The sequence below is a fragment of the Tiliqua scincoides genome, chromosome 1 (assembly GCF_035046505.1).
Source record: "Tiliqua scincoides isolate rTilSci1 chromosome 1, rTilSci1.hap2, whole genome shotgun sequence".
Classification (NCBI taxonomy): Eukaryota; Metazoa; Chordata; class Lepidosauria; order Squamata; family Scincidae; genus Tiliqua; species Tiliqua scincoides.
The window spans coordinates 140,617,920-140,635,791 of NC_089821.1; the positions used below are offsets into that span (position 1 = coordinate 140,617,920).

The window sequence follows — 17,872 nt, forward strand, 5'->3', positions numbered from 1 at the left end:
GGACTGTGCCGTGTTCGTGCATGGAGTCTTGAGGTAGGGAGTAAGAACAAGCTAAAATCACTGACTTCCAAATGAAGATCTCACTACATTTTGTAGGCCAGAAGCCATTTTGCAGCAGCTGTGGGGGAAAAAGTGTGTTAGCAGGCTGAGAGCAGCTCCTTATCAGGTTACTTCACTCTGGGTGGGCTAGGAGCATAATAAGAGTGCTGGTACTACGGTTTCGCTAATTGGAGTAAAATTTGCAGCTGTCAGTTTCTAGTCGTGCAGTGGCGGACCTCCCCAGCCCTGCACCCCGGGGCAAAGATTCACGATGGGGCCCCCCCCACGGGATGTCGCTGCCCCATGTGCAAATCCCCCCCACACTTTCCTGAAGCCTCGTGTAACCCCAAGCTGCGTCGGGGAAGCTTCCGGAGGCTTCTGGAAAACCAGAAGCACAGTTTCTGACCCAATCGGGAGCCTCAGAGAGGCTTCCACAGGATCCTAGGCGGCTCACGAGGCTCCGTGCCCAGGGCATTTGCCCCATGAAATGAATGGGAGGTCTACCACTTCGACTGGGAGAGGTCAGAGTGAGTGACTGGCAGCAGCAGCAGCTAGTGAGACCATTTTCCAGAAGCTTTAGTAAGTCCAAATCTCGGGTTGGACAAGAGCTACCTTACAGGTATAAAAATGCCTGTTGCTGGGATGGGGAGAGCTGTATCTTGCCATTCCATCATGGATGGCTGTCTGTATGATATGACAGGTAGAACAGCTAACCTTTGCGTATGCTCAGGAGTTGGAGGGTCCAGGTGAGCATTGGGAATAAGTAAGCTTAGAAACTTAGCTGTATTGTTTTAGCATTGTGTGTATGTATTTTATTCTTTAAAGCAGGGGTGCCCAAACCCCGGCCCTGGGGCCACTTGTGGCCCTCGAGGCCTCTTAATACAGCCCTCAGGGAGCGCCCAGTCTCCAATGAGCCTCTGGCCCTCTGGAGATTTGTTGGAGCCCACACTGGCCCAACACAACTGCTCTCAGTGCAAGGGCAACTGTCTGACGTCTCACGTGAGCTGTGGATGAGGGTTCCCTCCACTGCTTGTTGTTTCACATCGGTGATGCAGTAGCGGCAGCAAAGGAAAGGCCAGCCTTGCTTTGTGCAAGGCCTTTTATAGGCCTTGAGCTATTGCAAGACCTTCATTCATTCATATAAGTTCCATCTTTAATATATTCATTTATGTAAACTTATGTAAATTTATTCTAATTTTAAATGTAAATTAGTTCTTCCCCCCCCCGGCCCCTGACACAGTGTCAGAGAGATCATGTGGCCCTCCTACTAAAAACTTTGGACACACCTGCTTCAAAGTGATGAAATGCCTTTCCAGTGACTACACTGAGTACAAAGGAGCTGATCAGACTTTCACTCTCCATGGAAAAGGGCATTCTCCATGAAGGATCTCTGGGCATCCTCAGTTTTCATCTGCTTAGTTTCCTCTGCTCCCTTGTCCCACTCTTGCCTCCATCTGTGCCAACATCTCTCCACAGCTGGATTTAAAGAGCTGTGCCCATTCTGATGCCACCTGATGGTTGTCAGTTGGTCCCTCTGGTAGCCAAGAGTGGGCAATGATAAATGATTTGTCAGAGGAGTATTTAAGGATTTGCATGTAGGGCATGTGCCCTGGGCACCATGTGAAGGGGGCACCAGATCACAAGGCTGCCGCCCAGTAGTGTATGAAGGGGTGCAACTGTGATTGTGCGCCCCCCCTCCAAGGTGCTTTGGGTGTTTCCTGGGCTTGGGGGCTTGCTTCCTATCCTTGGGGGCAGGGGTTGCAGGCAGTTGCACTGCAAAGTTGGCTATCTGGTCCCCTGATCTCTGATTGGTTCTCAGCTGCAATGGGATTACTTCTGAGTAGAGCTGCAAAGGATTGGGTCCTACGGTAAGCCTCCCAGCTGTTGCACGTGACCCTCCTTTCTCTTGCCGCTTCTGTCCCTGCTCTCACGCATTTCGTCCCGCTCCCTCCCACCCTGTTTATGGATGGGATGAGACAGCAGGGGAGTGTTTAAAAAGAACTCCGACACACACACACACATCCCTGGCAGCAGCTCCATTTTTGTTTTTTTTTCTGCGCCTGACACATGCTTCCAAAGTCAAAAAGTCTCAAAACCCCTCTGGGTGACTTGGAAAGTCTGCCCGTTAGGGCTAATTTTCGAGTCAAGTTGTGGAGGGCGGAGACTTGCGGCTTGACTCGAGAAACCATGCCTGACTTGCCCATCTCTGCTAAATACTTAACACCGCCATTTTCAACCACTGTGCCCAGGGCGCATTGGTATGTCGTGAATGGTCTCCAGGTGTGCTGCAAGAATTTGGGAGAGGGTTATTTATTAGTAGGGCCATTGGGGGATGTGGAAACCCCCCCCCCCCACCAGCTGTGTGGTGTGCCTTGCCAATTGTCAAAAAACTGATGGTGTGCCTTGAACATTTTAGTGCCTTCCCAATGTGCCATGAGATGAAAAAAGTTTAAAAATCACTGGTTTAACATAACATATAGTTAGGCTTGTGTTGGAAGTTATGGCACATTTGCACTTGTACCAACAGGAGGCAGTAAGGATGACTAATAGTCGGGGACAAGGTGTTCTCTCTTTTCTATCCTCTGATAATGCATGCTCTTTGTTTACCCTGAGTGCTAGTCTTACACCTTACTTCCCTCTGTTCTCTCTCCCTTCCTCCTTAAGAAAGGGAGCTAGACAGACTAGCTGGAAAATCCACTTCAATCCTTTCTTACAAAGATGTATTTTTCCTTAAATAAAACTGTCTTTGACTTTTGAATACAAGCGTTGTGCAAAGATTCCTATCCGGACATTGCTGTGCAATGTGCCTTCTGGAGTTTTATCTCTGCCAACAGTCCTCAGGGGACAAGGTGGATATTCAGTGATCCTTTGTTTTGCTATATTTTCTTTTGTATATAGAAACACTGAAGGAACAAGCTGAGTATTCAGAGGAACACTGAGATACATGTGCTGCTTCTGAAAATGATGGGCCCAAACTTTCAGATCCCCATAATTTTCATATTAGCAAGAAAGTCCTTATTTGAGGCAATTGATTTAATTTGCCGTAATCTTCACATTTGGTTACAGTGATGTATCTTGCCCATAGTAAAACTTGCTTCATGCCTTCTTAAACCTTGCTAAGGACTGTAATTGCACTGAGAAGATTTTGAATAAAGGATGCTACCTGACACCAAAAAGTCAGTGATTTGACCTCCAATTATGTTCCTGACAAGTTCCAGACTCTCTGGACTAATCCCCTGAAAACAGCTCAGCATCTTAATCCTACACTGGGTTAATCTCGGTGCTTTTAGTGGCACAGATTAACATGTTTGCTGGCTGCATGGGATGGGATTTTAGTTTTGGCAACAACAGCATGCAGCCAGTTTACTGTTTCTAGGTTACCCAGATCCAGTTGGAATTAGTTTGAGGAGCAAAAACAGCAACTGCTTTTTATTTTTCACTGCAGGGAAGTATTCCACCTTCTGGTAGCTACTATGAGAATGTAGAGAGTAATACAGAGGAACAACCAGAAACCAGGGCCCATCCCCTTCATCAGATTGCTTGACAGAAACTCCTTAACTTTTTTCCTTAACAAATCTTTAGCTGAATCTTCAAACTGACAGCTGGATTCATCCCCAAGTTTTGCTCCTTATAAAAGGAACCACACACACAAGGACTCTTTCTTGACGCCTGACTACAGAAAAATTCTTGCCTCATGAAAATAATCATTCTTTTGCCTCTGACCCAAATACCTTGTACAAAAGCCACTGTTTTACAATTCCTGCCAAAAGACTTACTTAGAACAATGGCTCTAGAGCTCAGAGCTTGTCACCACGTGCTACCTGCCTCCAGGGTAGTGCACAGAAGGACCATGTTCCCCACTGGGTAATCTGGTGGTTTTCCTCACCTGAGATCCTACCAAAACCATACACTGAATAGATCACTGCAAAGTGGGTCAGTGCCACATTTTCACCCCTTCCCTCACCTGGAAGACTGTTTGTTAGCATTTTGAGTTATTAGGAGGGACAAAGCCAGGAATTACTTCCCTTTTATTCCTCTCCCATCCCCATACCTAGTCTCTCTCTCTCTCTCTCTCTCTCTCTCTCTCTCTCTCTCTCTTTCTAACACACACACACACACACACACACACACACACACACACACACACACCCTTCTCTGGGTAGTGTGCAAGGCATCAGAGACAGGAGGCCAGTTGCTCTTTGGATTAAAGCACTAGGCAGGAGGCAGGTTGGTTTTAATCAAATCAAAGGAGAAGATTTACTGGGGATTAAAGTGGCACAAGGAGAAAACAGACAACCAAATTCTATACTTGAGATCAAGAGGCAAAGTTTGAAATATAGTAAACACAGATTCTAACAAAGAGTCCCCTGAGCCTACTTAGAACTCAGGATCCTCCTGAAACTGATCTTAGGAGTTTCCTAGCTCATGTCAAGAGGATAGGTCCATGAAGGTGCTGGGAGACTATTGTTTGACCCCTTGACTATTGACCTGCGCAGTCTCTCAAGGTTCCATCTTGTCTTCCAGTCTGTTCAACATCACCATGAAACTGCTGGGGCAGTTGTTCAGAGGTTTGGGCTGAGGTCTCATCAGCATGCTGATGATACTAAGGATGCAATCCTATCCAAGAGGATTGGATACTGTATCCAGCGCACACTGTATCCAGCGCAGGATAGGGGCCATAGGCAGCTCAACCAGAGGCAAAGGGAAACATTTTCCCTTACCTCTGGGTAAGGACCGCTGTCTCCTATGGGTCTCCTTGGACTTGCACCACCTCTTGAGGTGGCGCAAGTCTGAGCAGCTTGGAACCACTCCGTTCTCCCTGGGAACGGGTTCAGATCCAGCATAACTGCCAGATTCCAGCCCTGCCTCCCGCTCCCCGCCCGCCCGCTCCCGGGGCCGCCCCCCGCCCTCCACTCTCCTCCTGCCCAGGATCGCCTCCTGCCTCCTCCCACCTACCTCAGAGCCTTGTGTCAGCACAGCTGGTTCGACGCAAGGCGCTCGGAGGAAGCCGGTGTGGAGGCTTCTGTCAGCCTCTACAGGCTGGCGCTTCTCTGAGCGCCAGCCCAGCTTCCACCCAGGGAGGCGCAAATGTGCCTTATGGCATGTTTGTGACCCTCCTGGGCTTGTGCAAGGGACTTGCACCGGCCCAGTTCAAGGGCTGGATTGCGCCCTCAGCTCTATAACTCTTTTCATCTAATTCTAGGGACACAGTGGAAGTTCCGAATCAATACCTGAACTTAGTACGGACTGGATGTGGGTAAACAAACTGAGATTGAATCCAGACATGACAGAGATGTTACTGGTCAGTAGGAGAACTGACTTGGATTTGAGTGTACAGCCTGTTCTGGATGGGGTAGTAGAAAAGATCATGGGGTGCTCCAATGGCAGCTGTGGCCAGCAGTTCCTTTGCAAAGCTTTGGCTGGTGCATCAACTGTGCAGCTTTCTGAGCAAGACAGATATGGTCAATGTAATACTTACCCTGATCATAGCTAAATTGGATTATTGCAATGTACGTTACATGGGTCTAGCCTTGAAGAGTGTCCAGAAACATCAACTCGTACAGAACGTAGTTGCACGGCTTCTCCTGGGAGCTTGTGCTAGTGAGTCACGTATAACTCTTATGCTGTACCAACTTCATCAGTTACCATTATGTTTCCAGGTCCAATTCTAGGTGGTGGACTGGAGCCAGGATATTTTAGGAACCACCTCTTTTGACCTGAATATCTGCTTGTCCACTACATTCAACACCAGAGGCCATGCTCAATGTTCCCTCCCCCTCACAAACAACCTTTATACCTGAAAAATACATACTATCTCTTTGAAAACTAAAATCATACTACAAAAGACACATGGAAACTGAGGGAACAGCATATACGTAATAAGTGGGATGGTGGGAATGGTGGAATTGGCCACATGATTTAAACGATTTTCTCTCTCTCTCTCTCTCTCTCTCTCTCTCTCTCTCTCTCTCTTTGCTGCCAAGGTATATACTTAAATTTGCACAAGTAAATGTGTGTCTTATGAGATCTCTCTCTCTCTCTCTCTCTCTCTCTCTCTCTCTCTCTCTCTCTCTCTCTCTGTAATTTCCTTCTATTCAGAAAGAAATATTCTCTCAACATATTTTTAAATATTGCTTGAATTGTTCTGGTTTTATTCCATGTAATGTATTTATGTCATTTTAAGATTATTAAAATTTTTCTGAATGCATTTTTCTGAATGTTTTGTATGCTGCCTTGGTGGCTGATGGGGGCAGGAACACACACACACACACACACACACACACACACACACACACACAGAAAAGCAGGGTAAAAATCTCCAGATAAAGTCTTTGTAGACTTCTTCTCTTTGATCTGGATGAAATGCTACCGGTTCATAAAGCAATAAGGCATGACACTCTGCAACAATTGATTTCAAACTTGAGTTGTGCTCTTCCAGATCTTTTTTTGATTCACTCTTCTATTTACATGGAGATTTTTAGCTTTAGTTGGAAGAGAAAGCAAACGCTATTCTCTTTTGTCGAGTCACTATTAAAAAAAATGTGGGGACAACTTTTGCCTGGTTACAGTCACAGCACGCTTGATAAATGATAGTGCATACCTATCAAGGAATATGGTGTTTTTTTTGGGGGGGGGATTATTTTGAGGTTAAAGTCGGTGAACATTCTGTGGCATCACAAAAGCTTTCCCGTCACTGCCAATTGCTTCACCAGTGCAAAATTCCTTAGTACATTATAATATAGATTTTGCTTTCCATAGTGGTTTATTGATTTGCAGGTTGAGATCAACCCCCCACTTCAGGCTTTAACTATTCAGGGTAAATATACTGTAAAACTTCTGAATAACAAAAAGAAGGCAGTAGAAGTAGGCTGCAAAGGGGGAAAAAGGGGGGGGAAAGTGACAATTTATTGCATTCTCACCGCATCACATATTTCTTTGATATGTCCTTGTATTCTTTCAATATCAACATTTCTTTAAAAATACACCTGTATCTTCCCTTGCTGTTGCTGTTACGTTAGGTGATAATCTGTTTTTTAAATTTATAACAACTTTATTTTTTATTAAAATATATTTATTAAAATATGATTTCGTTTATAAATCATAAAATAATTTATAATTTAAAACAAATCAGAGCATTCTTCTCCTTGCACCTGTTTGGGAGCAATCCTAACCAACTTTCCAGCACTGACCTAGCCACAATGCAGCTCCAAGGTAAAGTAACAAACATGCCCTTATCTTGAGGAGGCCTCTTTGACTGCCTCCCCACTGCAGAATACAATGCATGCCACATTGGCACAGCTATGTTAGTGCTGGAAAGTTGGTTAGGATTGCACCCTTAGGAGCTTAATATTATGTCCTTATTTTTAAAAGAGACATAAACAAGGACTTTTTCATGTGAATAACAGCTGCCAGATCTGAATTGAATTATACAGATGTGGAAACTGTAAATCAATTTAAGGAAACCTCAAGAGTTCTGAAAGAACAATTTGTGCAATCAAGGGAAGCTCTTGAGTTGAGAGAAACATTTTGGAATTAACAATTGTTTTCTAAGGGCAGGCTCACTCACACTTCGGCTAGATAGAAAGGATATACTTGGGGGATCTAACCCCTGCTAACTGGTTAAGAGGCACTTTTTCAAGTGGGTGATCCTCTTTTATTTAGCAGGCGGAGGGTAACTGGCCCACCTTACCCCAGCAGTGTCTTTTCTAGTGGCTGTCTGCTGGTGTTCTTTTGCTTCTTTTTAGATTGTGAGCCCTTTTGGGACAGCGAGCCATTAGTTATTTGATTTTTTTTCCTGTAAACCGCTTTATGAACTTTTTGTTGAAAAGCGGTATATAAATACTGTTGTTGTTGTTGTTGTTGTTGTTGTTGTTGTTGTTGTTGTTGTTGTTGTTGTTAATAATAATAATAATAATAATAATAATATTAATAATAATAATAATAATAATAATAATAATCTAGTGCAAAATTTGGAAGCTCCTGGTATTTTATGCATCATTACATTTTTTACAAGAAAAGGCTTTAACTTCAATATCTTTCAGCCCAATTTTATCATCAAGATATGCCAGCAAAATGGGAGCCCTGCTGGCGTAGAAGGTTCTCCTGCCAGCAGATGTACCACAGATCATCCCAGCAATGCTGGGAAAATGCCACATCATCAAAAATCAGATATCGCTTGAACACTGGCACAATTCTGCCAGCAGAATTGGCAGATGTGCAAGGGCAAGATGTGGAGGAGACTGGTGTGTGACATAGGAGAGACATGGGAGGGACGTGTGAGAGATGAGGAAGTATTGACAAATATCATAACCCCCCTTCAGACAGGCCCCTGATGCTGGAAAAAATGCTAGTCTGGGGTCGGTAGGAGTACCTGCATAGAGAATAATGGGGCATGTAAAAACAGGAGCTGGTTAGGGGAAGTCTCTTGGCTTGGCTCAAAACCACTTTGCCTGGCTCCTGGCCTGTATCTTTGTGCAGTGAGCCACCAGAATCCTGCTTTGCCTGCATAATGTTGGGACTTCCCTTGTGACTTGTCCCAGTCCCTTCCCTGGCAAGAGAGTTCATTCCAGGTGCTGAATGCCCCCACACTCTTTGTACATGAAGGCAACCCATTTTAATCCCCTTTACTGAGGCAGGATATTTATTATTTAAAATGTGTGTTCCATTTTTCTTCTCAAACCACAATGTCATAAGGACCATAAACATCTGAATTTAACAATGAATTTAATCCAAACTTACATATGCACAAGGAACTTTCTCCTCTTCCCACAGAGAACTCTGAAGATTCCAGAAAGCCACCTGTGTGACAGAGAAGGGGCACAATCCTAACCAGGTCTTCTCAGAAGTAAGTGCTATTTTGTTCAATGGGATTTACTCTCAGGAAAGTATGGTTAGGATTGCAGCCAAGATCTCAGAAATGATACAGGGTGTGGCATAGGGCACTACAGGGCAATTTCTGGAACTTGGGCACAAGCAAGCACCTTCCATATTTTTCAGCAGGAAAGTTAAGCCTGTATCCTCCTTTGTCATGTGCTTCACTACTGAACAGACTGTACTTATTTAACTTTCACAGTGCAACAGGAATGGTTTGGCAGAGGCAGCTACATGAAGCACTAATAGCATAGTGGCAGTAAACAAAAGAAACCATAAGAGCTCTCTTTAGGTCAGGTGTTGGCAGGCTGAGCTGTGTCTTTTTTTTTCTCGCTGAAATATGGATTCCTCACCTTTGCCAAGAATAAGAGACAGAAATGGGCTTGGCCACTCATCAGACTTCTTTCAGGCTTCATTTAACACTGATGTTCCAACATTAGTAGAGTTAAATACTGAGGTGGTTTTTATCTAGAAATGGGATCAAACTATACATTAAGATGTACCCTGCACATGCCCAATCTTGTCTGATCTCAGAAGCTAAGCAGGGTTGGGCCTGGTTAGTACTTGGATGGGAGACCGCTTGGGAATACCGGGTGCTGTAGGCTTATACCATAGTCTTTCGAGATTGAAGGTTGCCAACCAGCATGATGAGCATAAGCCTTTGGGATTGTATCCTCTCTGGCATTTGGGGCCTCTGTGGTCACACATTCCTTCAATGAACTTTACAACCCAATCCTGGGCCTTGCTGTGGTGGATCTTGCAGTCTGCCACTGTAAGTCCCATCATTAGGCAGGCCACAGCCATCACCCAGAGGCCGTACACAGGCAACAGTGGCCCACTGAACCTCCTGTGCCCTGTGCTGCAGCAGGCAGGTCAGCAGTGGGAGCAGACTGGGGGAGGATCAGGGAAAGAGCAGGATGAGCCAGGAGGTTTGGGGGTGGAGGATCTTTGTAGCAGCCACACATGGCGAGATCCTCTCTCTCCCTTCCCGGCCTGGACCCACCGCCCAGGAGTCTCCTCAGACTTATACCAGCAAAATATTGATCCGAGGAGACTAATTGGAGACCAGGTGGCCTGTGAAGAGGTAAGTTTTAAAAAATTACCTCTCCAGGGCTATCTGGTTCCCTCACCCACCCATGACATACAGCACGTGCTCTGTCAGCGACACTTTGGGCTGGTGAAGGATATGATTGGGCTCTTAGTTCCTTATAAAGACATGGAACTTGGGAACCACTGAGAACTTCAGGGCAAGAGCCTGGAGACTGCTGTTGCAATTCATAACTCTTTTGAATGGACAGATGGACCGTAGATTGGTCTAAGATAAGGGTGTCCAAACCCCGGCCCTGGGGCCACTTGCAGCCCTCAAAGCCTCTCAATGTGGCCCTCAGAGAGCCCCCAGTCTCCAATGAGCCTCTGGCCCTCTGGAGATTTGTTGGAGCCCATACTGGCCTGATGCAACTGCTCTCAGTGTGAGGGCGACTGTTTGACCTCTTGCATGAGCTGTGATATGAGGGCTCCCTCCACTGCTTGTTGTTTCATGTCTGTGATGCAGTAGCAGCAGCAAAGGAAAGGCCAGCCTTACTTTGTGCAGTCTTTTTGTAGACCTTGAGCTATTGCAAGACCTTCATTCAGTCATATAAGTTCATCTGTAATATATTCATTTATGTAAATTTATTCAAATTTTAAATGTAAATTAATTCTTTTTTCTCCCCGGCCCCTGACACAGTGTCAGAGAGATGATGTGGCCCTCCTGCCAAAAACTTTGGACACCCCTGGTCTAAGGCAATATATTTAATTTGGTCTGAAAGCAAATCTGTTGGTCTGGGATATTTGCAGATTGCCATTTTACTGCCCAATCCTGAACAGTGCGTGCCGGCTTACTGCCAGCACACACTGTTGCAAACATGCCTTAAGGCACGGTTGCAGGTCCTACCACAGGCAAGCGCTGGTGGTAGCCCAGCGCTGGCCGGTGCTGGGCTTGGGCTGGGCAGCCACTGGAGCTCCACTGCTCGGTGATTGTGCAGACCGCTGAGCAGCGGTGAGGTAAGTAGGGTATGGGAGGAGGTGGGGAGGAGGCGTTCCGAGGAGAGGGGAGGCAGACGAAGGGCAGGGAGAGGGCAGGGAGGAGGTGTTCCGGAAAGGGAGGAGGAGGGGATAGGGCGGGCAGGGGGCATTCTTGGGGGAAGGAGCAGCAAGGGAGGGAGGCGGAACCTGTGGAGCAAAGCTTCACCAGATCCAGAGCCTCTGTGTCGGGCTAACCGCCTGACATAAAGGCTTTTGATTCAGACCCCATTGTGGGGGCTACTCACTTTACCCAGGGGAAGGGGACCAAAGCCATTTTTGGCGCTGCTGCAACCCCTCACCCTATGCAGCTCAGGATTGGGCTGTCAGTCTTTATAAGCATGACTCACATACAAGTTGTTAACATGCTTGTGTATGCAGTTTTACACAGACACACCCATTAAGGAAATAGGCTGGCCTGATGATCCTTGTTCTAAAGGATCAAAATCATTCTTCAGATTGAGGGTGACATTGCTGGACAGGTTTTGAGTGCCATTTAGAATCAAAGGACCATTAACAGGTGATAATGAACTTCAGGAAAAAATTTTTTCAGAAACCAGTGTTATTGTCCACTGCTAATAGGGTAAAAGTACTGAGTAAATGAAATGCAAAAGATCATAAACTTTATGCAAGTTAGCAATGGACATCTTATTAGATGGAATTGACTGTATACACCCAGTGAGGTAATATCCAAAAAAATGATGATTCTGATTGCAGCCTGCTGGTAATTAGGTCAACGGTTGCTTGTGTTGATGGAATTCAATGACATGAAACAACTGTCCAGTATTCTCATATAGTGCAATCTCACTTGTTAACTTCTTGTGTTAACTTCCAAAAGAAACATCTTTGCATGGAGGGTCAAACTAGATGTTACTTTAAGCACATGTGTAGCATGTTATGTGCTTGTTATTTAGTAAATGCTAGCTAGATTGGGCTCCCAATGGATCAGAAACCAACATGGGAAGAGACCTTTTTTAATTGTCTCCTGCCACAGTCCCAGTCAGGACTATCCCACCTTATCCCAGGTGCAATTTGCCCTGCAAAAAAAGGCTTCCATTCATGCCAGTGGGCGGATTAGACTGATTCAGATAGAAGCTCTTCTTCTTCCTAGTGTTGTTCCCACGCTATGGCGGGGTCCGCTTTTCAGCATGTCTGTCTCCATATTGCTCGATCCAGAGCATCCTCAGGAGTGATGCTCACGCATTTCATATCCTCCTTGATGCAATCCAGCCATCGATTCTTGGGCCTACCACAGGGTTGCCAGCCAGCAGGGTCCAAATACATGGCTGTCTTTGTCACAGAATCTTCTTTACTGCGCACATGTCCATACCATCTAAGTCTTCCTTCCTGCATTTTTTCCACAATTGGTGCAACTCCCAGTTGTTGTCGAATATCATTGTGGTGTGATCGAAAATCATTGTGGTGTGATCAAAAGTCATTGTGGTGTGATCGAAACGCGTTAATCCAAGGCACCATCAGATTCAAATAGAAGTTAATGGTATTTAATTAGATATTTGGAATTTCAATCTCTATATTGAATGCAATGTTTTCTGTAGCTCAATTGAAGCTGAACGTGTATGTACGCAAACATGCAAATGTTAAGCCATCACTCACCATAGACAAGACACACACAATGTGATAGATGCCCACATATTGGCATGCCAACCATTCTCCGAGCATACTAATGCTTTTTGCCGCAGGCGATCTGATGGAGCATGCCCTGTGGTTATATCACAAAGTACTGAATGAAGCCTATGTTTGTGAACTACATTCTTCTGCATATGATACAACATTAACTGGATCAATGAAACATCACTGCCACTGAGCAGAACTAAAAGCTTATTCTACCACAGTGATACATTATGCTGTATGCATTGATTTCTAATATTCACTGGCCTGTAGATTCTAAATGGTACTATGTTGCTGAGTCTAACTGTGGTACAATCCATTCATTCTTCAAGCTCTTGCTAAGCAAGTCTGCACTAATGTGGCAGGAAAGACGGTGAGTTAAGCCTTAGTGCAATTTGCAAGGAGCCAAACCTGCTTCAGAGCCTGGTAGGGAGAGGCCTTACAGAAAGCAGGTGGCAGCACACCTGCTGCTAGGTGCCGGTGAAAGTTTAAATTCCTCTTGACAGAGCTTGTGTCACATTGCTCAGACACGTTAATTGCCTTCTTGCTTCATTGGCACTGATATGATGCCATTTGTCCTGTAGTTGAGTGTACCTGGGCGGTTTGTGAAGCGGGTGTGTATCTATGAACATGTCAAATGGTATGTGATGCATGAAGTTCATGAGTCTAACCCACTTGGGCCATGGTTTGAAGAGAGGAGGAGGAATCTAGAAACTCATGATAATAAAAGGCCTTGCAGATAACATCTCCAGCTTTGCTCATGAAGCAACAAATGTGGCATTACCATATCCTCTCCTATGATGTTCATGGAACATTACTTGATTTGGACATCCTAAGCTTCACTTTGCCTACTTGGGGCAGTCAGTATGGAACAAGTCCAGAAAAATAAGTATGGAGCTCACCTTTGCTTTCTACTTCACCTGATTTCTAAAGTTTGATTTTTTTTTTTAATGGAACAGTTATGTCAATGTGTCATTTTACTGCTAAAGGACAATAATAGTGTGGTCTGCCAGTTCTTGGCCCATCTGATTGTTGGTACTGATAAACATGAGAGCCCTACATCCCCAAACATCTTAACATTGCTTTCCTTGGAAATACTCTCAAATGTTTGCTATTCACTTTGGATACCCTTTTAGCCAATGTAGCCTTCACAGTGGCTTTTAAGGAATTTAAAAACCACACACACATCTGAATAACAGGTGTTATTAACAGGTGTTGGAAGAGCTGATGCCAGTGGAAAATCCAAATTGCACCCATTGCCCCTCTGGCAAGAACTAAAATAACACATTTAACTCCTGGCAAGTGGCTGAGAATTAATGGTGTCCCAAATCTGTCATCTGACAGGGCTGCCATATGATAACATTAGTCCCAGGTGTTTCCTCTCCTGTTATTGCAGCAGTACAACTGGTCAATTTTCCTAGTCAGACTGTGATTAAGAACACGGGGGACCTCTTTGGATCATGATAAGCAGGGAAGCCTATTGGTGGCTTTATCAATTTCTAGTTTACATTAACTCAGCAAAAGGGATGGAATTGAGGCTATTCGCTGTCTATGGCAAAAGGGGGGAAAGGCACTGTGCCATCCCCACCCCAGAGGGCCTAGCCAGTCTCTGACCTTATGTTCTCACACAATTTTTAATTGGTCTTTCAACTTTAATTTGGCACTGCATTCCAGTTCTAACTATTGTGCAGTCTGAATTATGAATTGCCAATAAAACAGGAATACTGGGCAATTGTTTTCTAAGTGCCAGGAAGCCATTGCAGACCTTTAATAAATGTTTATTCCTCTACAGTTTTTTTCTTATTCAAAACATTTTGGCACAACTCTTGTTTGCTCAGATGACTCAGACACTTGCCAGATTTTCTTCTTATTCATTGCTCATCTTTTCCAGATTGTTATTCCAGCTTTCCACCCTGAAACCAAAGGAGACACCGTGAAACCTAAAAACGCTTCACGTCTTGACAACGAAACACCGTATAGGCAATGCAAGTGAGTCTATAAGCCTAGCAGGCAACATCAGGCTGCTCTGGGTGATAAATGCAGGGTAATTATGCCACACCAAAACTCTCATCAGGCTACATTCCTTTGGGGGCCAGATACTAGATGCAACTCTTTAAATCATCAAAGGGAACACTAGTAGAGGCAAAAGTTTGTTTCAGGCTGACTGTAAATGAACTTGGTAGTTGGGTTAAAGAACATCATGGATTTTTGTTTGGCACCTGCTATTTTCATATCATTTTCCATTTTCTTATTGATTGTTTTCGGGCACAATCCTGAGAATGAGTTGGGCTGGCGCAAGTCCCTTGTGCTAGCCCAGGAGGGTCGCAAATGTGCCATAAAGCATGTTTGCACCTCCTCAGGAGTAAGGGGGCGGGTGGGTGGGGGGCGGGAGGCGCTCCCTGTTCCCAACCCCTGTTCCTAGGGAGATCGGAATGGCTTCAAGCTGCTCCGCTCTCCTTGGACTTGTGCCACCTTAGGAGGTGGCACAAGTCCTAGGAGATCCATTGGGGCCAGGGCGTCTTACCCAAGGGTAAGGGGAAAAGCTGAGTCGCCTTGGGCCCCTATCCTGTGCTGGATATAGCACAAGCCTCTTGGCTTGCCTGTTCCAGTGCAGGTTAGGATTGCGCCCTTCCATAATCATTCTTTTCTATGGCCTGAATTATACACTGTATATAACTGTTTCCTTGTGATGTAATATTTCACAGGAGTGGTCGATCTCTATGGTTTTCAAATTCCCAGGGAGTTTGAAAGCCACAGTAAGTCCTTGTGGGGGTGGAGGGGGAGGAAGCGGGGGGGGGAGGCAGCGGCATGATCCCCAGGATCGCACCACTCAGGGGGGCTGCAGGGGCTTGGGTACACTTACCAGAGCCTCCTGCAGCCTCCTGGGGGTGCAGAGAGCCCTGTGTGGCTGTCCACAGGACTCCCTGATGCTTCACAAATGAAAGTGGAGCGATCACGCTCCACTTCCGGTTTAGTGGAAGCGGAGCGTGATTGCTTCACTTTCACTTGTGAAGCTTCGGGGAGCCCTGCGGACTGCTGTGCAGGGCTCCCTGCACCCCCAGGAGGCTGCAGGAGGCTCTGGTAAGTGTATCCAAACCCCGGTAGCCCCCCTGAGCAGCGCAATCCTGGGGATCGTGCTGCTGCCTCCTCCTCCCTGCCTCCTGGCTGCTCCCGTCCCTTAAGGGGAAGCAGGCCAGGGCCCACAGGCTGGGGCATCATGACACCCCAGTCTGAAAAGTCCTGGTCTATCCCAAAGGTTCTCAAACTTTCAATCATCACCTGATGATTGGTGGGTCTGAAACTGACAAGTTGATAGCTGACAAGGAAAATGTATTCAGCCCTATGGACTGTGAAACCAATTCACATGTGTGTGCTTACTCATGGGTAGGGAAAGTTTGGAAACCACTGGTCACTGGGTAGGGAAAGTTTGGAAACCACTGGTCCTTAATGATGCAGACAGAAAGAGTGCTGCACCATCCAGCAAAATAATGAAAAAGGCAGAAAATAATAGGTGCAGGAATAGTTTTCTGATGCATTTCAAACACATACATTCTTCCCCAGGAAAAATTACATAGCGCTAAAATAATGAATGTAATATCCTGACCTAACTCAGCCTTCCACATCTTATTTTAGAGTAAATGAACTGTTCAACAGCTTACACAATGATCATGCAATTGTTTCAGAAATCCATCATTCTATTCTATTGGGGAGCTCTCTGGATCAAAAGAGAGAGTAAAAATAAGGTAATGTTTGCTGATTACAAAAAAAAAAAAAATTGCTCCCTCAGAGTTGGTCTATGCAGCACTGTCACCGAGGCCCACCCCAGGTGGCCAGGAGTTCCCTGGGAGCAGGGGTCTCCTCTGGAGGTGAGGCCTACTTGGGAGTAAGCCCCAAGTGTCAGCAGGACTGGGGGCTGTGCAGGGCACCTACATGGGAGTAGGGACAGGGAACAGCTGGGAGCAGGAAGACAGATGGGCAGGAAGAATGGGGCTAGGCTGACCTGAGGTAAGCCTCATAAGGGAGCTGGAGGAGGAGGAGAGAGCTCACTCCTCTTTGGAGGGGTGGAGGGCCAGAGGGAAGCCAGAAGGAAAGGGTGACCCCGGCCAAGGAGAGAGGCCTCCATAGGGAGGGGGCTGGGGCAGAGATCTCCTGACCCAGGGTCGGCCCAGACCCAGAGGGCGTACCCTGGAGAGACATGGTTGTTGAGATGGCTGCTCGGCGCCAACTACAACCCAGGGGGACTAACTGACAAGGGAGCCAGCACCAAGGTACCGTGGGCCCTCCCAAGGCCAGCCAGCCTGACCCCGGCCAGCCAGGGCAGTGCCCTCCAGAACAGGGCCGAGGGACTTGGGCCGGGAGGCCTGGACTACAATCTCCAAAGAGCTGGAAGGACCGGGGCCTGAGCTGCTACGACAACATAAGTCAGCCTAGAAAGAGCCTAGGAAGAGCCATGGCTTCCCCATGAGGAAGCTGCTTGAACCATTCACTAATGAGGCTATACTATATCTCCAAAACTAGATGTGATAGGGCAAAATGGATGCCATTTTTGGAATCAGCACCCCAAATTCATATCAAACCACCATAAAGTTTGGGAAAAACTTTTCTGACCCTCAATTTTGTAGGCCTGTGATATGGTATAGTAATCATTTTCATTGATTATTTTTCCCCAGCATCAGAGATAGATTGTCTCTAAGCAGGATGGTTCCCTGTATAGTGGCCAGAGAAAGACATATTATTTATCTCTCTTACTGTTAAAAAATGTTACCAGAAGCCATCTTGCAATGACCTCATGTTCACTGTGCTTTCTTAGTAAAGTAAGATGTGCTTTTCTGTCATTAATATTATAATGAAAACAAATCTGCCTTCCCCCCAAAAATACGGAAGGTAAAATACATTATTGAGCCCTTGTTCCAATATTAAAACAACAGTGTAGAAAAAGTTTGCTCTCTAAATTCCATTCCCATCAGGTAAGTAGTTAAAACAATTTCTCCAAGGGTTGTGAGAACAAATGCTGTATATATCCCAGCATCGGTAAAGAAGCCAAGACAAATATTATTATGATAATTATTTTTAAACGTGTTCCTCCACCCTCTCCCATAAGCTAATGGTGACTTTAAGAACATCCTGCTTATAAGTTGGTAAATGCTTAACTGAATAACAGTGCTGTTCATTAGTATAACAAAATTTGTGTATGTGGCCTTTTTAAGACCTTCAGTAGAAGGGAATTCCAAAGCCCAAGAGCTGCCATGAATACATCTCAACGAACACTTGA

The 17,872-nt window shown here is 45.6% G+C and overlaps 1 long non-coding RNA gene across 1 annotated transcript in view; it reads left to right on the top strand.

Moving 5' to 3' along the window:
• The window catches only part of LOC136662024 (uncharacterized), a 48,202-nt gene extending 33,621 nt beyond the window's left edge, over window positions 1–14,581 (top strand). Inside the window, exons 2-3 of the long non-coding RNA XR_010794965.1 lie at window positions 8,812–8,884; window positions 14,492–14,581. This is a non-coding gene — a long non-coding RNA (uncharacterized lncRNA). The remainder of the gene's footprint in view (window positions 1–8,811; window positions 8,885–14,491) is intronic.
• Window positions 14,582–17,872: the final 3,291 nt, after the last annotated feature.